This window comes from Phoxinus phoxinus (assembly GCF_949152265.1).
Source record: "Phoxinus phoxinus genome assembly, chromosome: 9".
In the NCBI taxonomy this organism is placed as follows: Eukaryota; Metazoa; Chordata; class Actinopteri; order Cypriniformes; family Leuciscidae; genus Phoxinus; species Phoxinus phoxinus.
In genome coordinates, this window is record NC_136884.1 from 18,551,228 (window position 1) to 18,559,783 (window position 8,556).

An 8,556-nucleotide genomic window follows, 5' to 3' on the forward strand; every position below is an offset into this window, starting at 1 on the left:
AAATACTCAGAGACTCCTTCTGATGTTACGTCAGCCAAAAAATAAGTCCATATTTAACCCAAGGAACATATTTTTGGCCAAATAATAGTCAATCTTGATCTTTCTATACATACTCAAAGACTCCTGATGTTACGTCAGCCAAAAAATAAGTCCATATTTGACCCAAGGAACATATTTTTGGCCAAATAATGGTCAATCTTGAACTTTCAATACATACTCAAAGACTCCTTCTTATGTTACGTCAGCCAAAAAAGAAGTCCATTTTTGACCCAAGGAACATATTTTTGGCCAAATAATGGTCAATCTTGAACTTTCAATACATACTCAAAGACTCCTGATGTCATGTCAGCCAAAAAACAAGTCCATATTTGACCCACGGAACATATTTTTGGCCAAATATTATTCAATCTTGAACTTTTTGTACATACTCAAAGACTCCTGATGTCATGTCAGCCAAAAAAGAAGTCCATATTTGACCCAAGGAACATATTTTTTTGCCAAATAATAGTCAATCTTGAACTTTTTTATAAATACTCAGAGACTCCTTCTGATGTTACGGCAGCCAAAAAATAAGTCCATATTTGACCCAAGGAACATATTTTTGGCCAAATAATAGTCAATCTTGAACTTTCTATACATACTCAAAGACTCCTGATGTTACGTCAGCCAAAAAAGAAGTCCATATTTGACTCAAGGAACATATTTTTGGCCAAATAATAGTCAATCTTGAAATTTCTATACAAACTCAAAGACTCCTATTGTTACGTCAGCCAAAAAATATGTCCATATTTGACCCAAGGAACATATTTTTGGCCAAAATAAAGTCAATCTTGAACTTTCTATATATACTCAAAGACTCCTGATGTTACGTCAGCCAAAAAATAAGTCCATTTTGACCCAAGGAACATATTTTTGGCCAAATAATGGTCAATCTTGAATTTTCAATACATACTCAAAGACTCATTCTGATGTTAAATCAGCCATACAGAAGTCCATATTTGACCCAAGGAAAATATTTACGGCCTAAGAAATCCTCGATATTGAACTTTCTATACATACTCAGAGACTCCATTTGATGTTACGTCAGCCAAAAAAGAAGTCCATATTTGACCCAGGGAACATATTTTTGGCCAAATAATAGTCAATCTTTAACTTTCTATTCACACTCAAAGACTCCTGATGATACGTCAGCCAAAAAATAAGTCCATATTTGACCCAAGGATCAATTTGGCCAAATAATGGTCAATCTTGAACCTTCAATACATACTCAAAGACTCCTTCTTATGTTACGTCAGCCAAAAAAGAAGTCCATATTTGACCAAAGGTACATATTTTTGGCCAAATAATAGTCAATCTTGAACTTTCTATACATACTCAGAGACTTTTTCTGATGTTACGTCAGCAAAAAAATAAGTCCACATTTGACCCAGGGAACATATTTTTGGCCAAATAATAGTCAATCTTGAACTTTTTTATAAATACTCAGAGACTCCTTCTGATGTTACGTCAGCCAAAAAATAAGTCCACATTTGACCCAAGGAACATATTTTTGGCCAAATAATAGCCAATCTTGATCTTTCTATACATACTCAAAGACTCCTGATGTTACGTCAGCCAAAAAATAAGTCCATATTTGACCCAAGGAACATATTTTTGGCCAAATAATGGTCAATCTTGAACTTTCAATACATACTCAAAGACTCCTTCTTATGTTACGTCAGCCAAAAAAGAAGTCCATTTTTGACCCAAGGAACATATTTTTTGCCAAATAATGGTCAATCTTGAACTTTCAATACATACTCAAAGACTCCTGATGTCATGTCAGCCAAAAAACAAGTCCATATTTGACCCAAGGAACATATTTTTGGCCAAATATTATTCAATCTTGAACTTCCTATACATACTCAAAGACTCCTGATGTTACATCAGCCAAAAAAGAAGTCCATTTTTGACCCAAGGAACATATTTTTGGCCAAATAATAGTCAATCTTGAACTTTTTTATAAATACTCAGAGACTCCTTCTGATGTTACGGCAGCCAAAAAATAAGTCCATATTTGACCCAAGGAACATATTTTTGGCCAAATAATAGTCAATCTTGAACTTTCTTTACATACTCAAAGACTCCTGATGTTACGTCAGCCAAAAAAGAAGTCCATATTTGACTCAAGGAACATATTTTTGGCCAAATAATAGTCAATCTTGAAATTTCTATACAAACTCAAAGACTCCTATTGTTACGTCAGCCAAAAAATATGTCCATATTTGACCCAAGGAACATATTTTTGGCCAAAATAAAGTCAATCTTGAACTTTCTATATATACTCAAAGACTCCTGATGTTACGTCAGCCAAAAAATAAGTCCATTTTGACCCAAGGAACATATTTTTGGCCAAATAATGGTCAATCTTGAACTTTCAATACATACTCAAAGACTCATTCTGATGTTAAATCAGCCATACAGAAGTCCATATTTGACCCAAGGAAAATATTTACGGCCTAAGAAATCCTCGATATTGAACTTTCTATACATACTCAGAGACTCCATTTGATGTTACGTCAGCCAAAAAAGAAGTCCATATTTGACCCAGGGAACATATTTTTGGCCAAATAATAGTCAATCTTTAACTTTCTATTCACACTCAAAGACTCCTGATGATACGTCAGCCAAAAAATAAGTCCATATTTGACCCAAGGATCATTTTGGCCAAATAATGGTCAATCTTGAACCTTCAATACATACTCAAAGACTCCTTCTTATGTTACGTCAGCCAAAAAAGAAGTCCATATTTGACCAAAGGTACATATTTTTGGCCAAATAATAGTCATTCTTGAACTTTCTATACATGCTCAGAGACTCTTTCTGATGTTACGTCAGCCACAAAATAAGTCCACAATTGACCCAGGGAACATATTTTTGGCCAAATAATAGTCAATCTTGAACTTTTTTATAAATACTCAGAGACTCCTTCTGATGTTACGTCAGCCAAAAAATAAGTCCATATTTAACCCAAGGAACATATTTTTGGCCAAATAATAGTCAATCTTGATCTTTCTATACATACTCAAAGACTCCTGATGTTACGTCAGCCAAAAAATAAGTCCATATTTGACCCAAGGAACATATTTTTGGCCAAATAATGGTCAATCTTGAACTTTCAATACATACTCAAAGACTCCTTCTTATGTTACGTCAGCCAAAAAAGAAGTCCATTTTTGACCCAAGGAACATATTTTTGGCCAAATAATGGTCAATCTTGAACTTTCAATACATACTCAAAGACTCCTGATGTCATGTCAGCCAAAAAACAAGTCCATATTTGACCCACGGAACATATTTTTGGCCAAATATTATTCAATCTTGAACTTTTTGTACATACTCAAAGACTCCTGATGTCATGTCAGCCAAAAAAGAAGTCCATATTTGACCCAAGGAACATATTTTTTTGCCAAATAATAGTCAATCTTGAACTTTTTTATAAATACTCAGAGACTCCTTCTGATGTTACGGCAGCCAAAAAATAAGTCCATATTTGACCCAAGGAACATATTTTTGGCCAAATAATAGTCAATCTTGAACTTTCTATACATACTCAAAGACTCCTGATGTTACGTCAGCCAAAAAAGAAGTCCATATTTGACTCAAGGAACATATTTTTGGCCAAATAATAGTCAATCTTGAAATTTCTATACAAACTCAAAGACTCCTATTGTTACGTCAGCCAAAAAATATGTCCATATTTGACCCAAGGAACATATTTTTGGCCAAAATAAAGTCAATCTTGAACTTTCTATATATACTCAAAGACTCCTGATGTTACGTCAGCCAAAAAATAAGTCCATTTTGACCCAAGGAACATATTTTTGGCCAAATAATGGTCAATCTTGAATTTTCAATACATACTCAAAGACTCATTCTGATGTTAAATCAGCCATACAGAAGTCCATATTTGACCCAAGGAAAATATTTACGGCCTAAGAAATCCTCGATATTGAACTTTCTATACATACTCAGAGACTCCATTTGATGTTACGTCAGCCAAAAAAGAAGTCCATATTTGACCCAGGGAACATATTTTTGGCCAAATAATAGTCAATCTTTAACTTTCTATTCACACTCAAAGACTCCTGATGATACGTCAGCCAAAAAATAAGTCCATATTTGACCCAAGGATCAATTTGGCCAAATAATGGTCAATCTTGAACCTTCAATACATACTCAAAGACTCCTTCTTATGTTACGTCAGCCAAAAAAGAAGTCCATATTTGACCAAAGGTACATATTTTTGGCCAAATAATAGTCAATCTTGAACTTTCTATACATACTCAGAGACTTTTTCTGATGTTACGTCAGCAAAAAAATAAGTCCACATTTGACCCAGGGAACATATTTTTGGCCAAATAATAGTCAATCTTGAACTTTTTTATAAATACTCAGAGACTCCTTCTGATGTTACGTCAGCCAAAAAATAAGTCCACATTTGACCCAAGGAACATATTTTTGGCCAAATAATAGCCAATCTTGATCTTTCTATACATACTCAAAGACTCCTGATGTTACGTCAGCCAAAAAATAAGTCCATATTTGACCCAAGGAACATATTTTTGGCCAAATAATGGTCAATCTTGAACTTTCAATACATACTCAAAGACTCCTTCTTATGTTACGTCAGCCAAAAAAGAAGTCCATTTTTGACCCAAGGAACATATTTTTTGCCAAATAATGGTCAATCTTGAACTTTCAATACATACTCAAAGACTCCTGATGTCATGTCAGCCAAAAAACAAGTCCATATTTGACCCAAGGAACATATTTTTGGCCAAATATTATTCAATCTTGAACTTCCTATACATACTCAAAGACTCCTGATGTTACATCAGCCAAAAAAGAAGTCCATTTTTGACCCAAGGAACATATTTTTGGCCAAATAATAGTCAATCTTGAACTTTTTTATAAATACTCAGAGACTCCTTCTGATGTTACGGCAGCCAAAAAATAAGTCCATATTTGACCCAAGGAACATATTTTTGGCCAAATAATAGTCAATCTTGAACTTTCTTTACATACTCAAAGACTCCTGATGTTACGTCAGCCAAAAAAGAAGTCCATATTTGACTCAAGGAACATATTTTTGGCCAAATAATAGTCAATCTTGAAATTTCTATACAAACTCAAAGACTCCTATTGTTACGTCAGCCAAAAAATATGTCCATATTTGACCCAAGGAACATATTTTTGGCCAAAATAAAGTCAATCTTGAACTTTCTATATATACTCAAAGACTCCTGATGTTACGTCAGCCAAAAAATAAGTCCATTTTGACCCAAGGAACATATTTTTGGCCAAATAATGGTCAATCTTGAACTTTCAATACATACTCAAAGACTCATTCTGATGTTAAATCAGCCATACAGAAGTCCATATTTGACCCAAGGAAAATATTTACGGCCTAAGAAATCCTCGATATTGAACTTTCTATACATACTCAGAGACTCCATTTGATGTTACGTCAGCCAAAAAAGAAGTCCATATTTGACCCAGGGAACATATTTTTGGCCAAATAATAGTCAATCTTTAACTTTCTATTCACACTCAAAGACTCCTGATGATACGTCAGCCAAAAAATAAGTCCATATTTGACCCAAGGATCATTTTGGCCAAATAATGGTCAATCTTGAACCTTCAATACATACTCAAAGACTCCTTCTTATGTTACGTCAGCCAAAAAAGAAGTCCATATTTGACCAAAGGTACATATTTTTGGCCAAATAATAGTCATTCTTGAACTTTCTATACATGCTCAAAGACTCCTGATGTTACGTCAGCCAAAAAATAAGTCCATATTTGACCCAAGGAACATATTTTTGGCCAAATAATGGTCAATCTTGAACTTTCAATACATACTCAAAGACTCCTTCTTATGTTACGTCAGCCAAAAAAGAAGTCCATTTTTGACCCAAGGAACATATTTTTTGCCAAATAATGGTCAATCTTGAACTTTCAATACATACTCAAAGACTCCTGATGTCATGTCAGCCAAAAAACAAGTCCATATTTGACCCAAGGAACATATTTTTGGCCAAATATTATTCAATCTTGAACTTTCTATACATACTCAAAGACTCCTGATGTTACGTCAGCCAAAAAAGAAGTCCATATTTGACCCAAGGAACATATTTTTGGCCAAATAATAGTCAATCTTGAACTTTTTTATAAATACTCAGAGACTCCTTCTGATGTTACGGCAGCCAAAAAATAAGTCCATATTTGACCCAAGGAACATATTTTTGGCCAAATAATAGTCAATCTTGAACTTTCTATACATACTCAAAGACTCCTGATGTTACGTCAGCCAAAAAAGAAGTCCATATTTGACTCAAGGAACATATTTTTGGCCAAATAATAGTCAATCTTGAAATTTCTATACAAACTCAAAGACTCCTATTGTTACGTCAACCAAAAAATATGTCCATATTTGACCCAAGGAACATATTTTTGGCCAAAATAAAGTCAATCTTGAACTTTCTATACATACTCAAAGACTCCTGATGTTACGTCAGCCAAAAAATAAGTCCATTTTGACCCAAGTAACATATTTTTGGCCAAATAATGGTCAATCTTGAACTTTCAATACATACTCAAAGACTCATTCTGATGTTAAATCAGCCATACAGAAGTCCATATTTGACCCAAGGAAAATATTTACGGCCTAAGAAATCCTCGATATTGAACTTTCTATACATACTCAGAGACTCCATTTGATGTTACGTCAGCCAAAAAAAAAGTCCATATTTGACCCAGGGAACATATTTTTGGCCGAATAATAGTCAATCTATAACTTTCTATTCACACTCAAAGACTCCTGATGTTACGTCAGCCAAAAAATAAGTCCATATTTGACCCAAGGATCATTTTGGCCAAATAATGGTCAATCTTGAACCTTCAATACATACTCAAAGACTCCTTCTTATGTTACGTCAGCCAAAAAAGAAGTCCATATTTGACCAAAGGTACATATTTTTGGCCAAATAATAGTCATTCTTGAACTTTCTATACATGCTCAGAGACTCTTTCTGATGTTACGTCAGCCACAAAATATGTCCACATTTGACCCAGGGAACATATTTTTGGCCAAATAATAGTCAATCTTGAACTTTTTTATAAATACTCAGAGACTCATTCTGATGTTACGTCAGCCAAAAAATAAGTCCATATTTAACCCAAGGAACATATTTTTGGCCAAATAATAGTCAATCTTGATCTTTCTATACATACTCAAAGACTCCTGATGTTACGTCAGCCAAAAAATAAGTCCATATTTGACCCAAGGAACATATTTTTGGCCAAATAATGGTCAATCTTGAACTTTCAATACATACTCAAAGACTCCTTCTTATGTTACGTCAGCCAAAAAAGAAGTCCATTTTTGACCCAAGGAACATATTTTTTGCCAAATAATGGTCAATCTTGAACTTTCAATACATACTCAAAGACTCCTGATGTCATGTCAGCCAAAAAACAAGTCCATATTTGACCCAAGGAACATATTTTTGGCCAAATATTATTCAATCTTGAACTTTCTATACATACTCAAAGACTCCTGATGTTACGTCAGCCAAAAAAGAAGTCCATATTTGACCCAAGGAACATATTTTTGGCCAAATAATAGTCAATCTTGAACTTTTTTATAAATACTCAGAGACTCCTTCTGATGTTACGGCAGCCAAAAAATAAGTCCATATTTGACCCAAGGAACATATTTTTGGCCAAATAATAGTCAATCTTGAACTTTCTATACATACTCAAAGACTCCTGATGTTACGTCAGCCAAAAAAGAAGTCCATATTTGACTCAAGGAACATATTTTTGGCCAAATAATAGTCAATCTTGAAATTTCTATACAAACTCAAAGACTCCTATTGTTACGTCAACCAAAAAATATGTCCATATTTGACCCAAGGAACATATTTTTGGCCAAAATAAAGTCAATCTTGAACTTTCTATACATACTCAAAGACTCCTGATGTTACGTCAGCCAAAAAATAAGTCCATTTTGACCCAAGTAACATATTTTTGGCCAAATAATGGTCAATCTTGAACTTTCAATACATACTCAAAGACTCATTCTGATGTTAAATCAGCCATACAGAAGTCCATATTTGACCCAAGGAAAATATTTACGGCCTAAGAAATCCTCGATATTGAACTTTCTATACATACTCAGAGACTCCATTTGATGTTACGTCAGCCAAAAAAGAAGTGCATATTTGACCCAGGGAACATATTTTTGGCCAAATAATAGTCAATCTTGAAATTTCTATACAAACTCAAAGACTCCTATTGTTACGTCAGCCAAAAAATAAGTCCATATTTGACCCAAGGAACATATTTTTGGCCAAAATAAAGTAAATCTTGAACTTTCTATACATACTCAAAGACTCCTGATGTTACGTCAGCAAAAAAATAAGTCAATTTTCATCAGGAGTCTTTGAGTATGTATAGAAAGTTCAAGATTGAATATTATTTGGCCAAAAATATGTTCCTTGGGTCAAATAT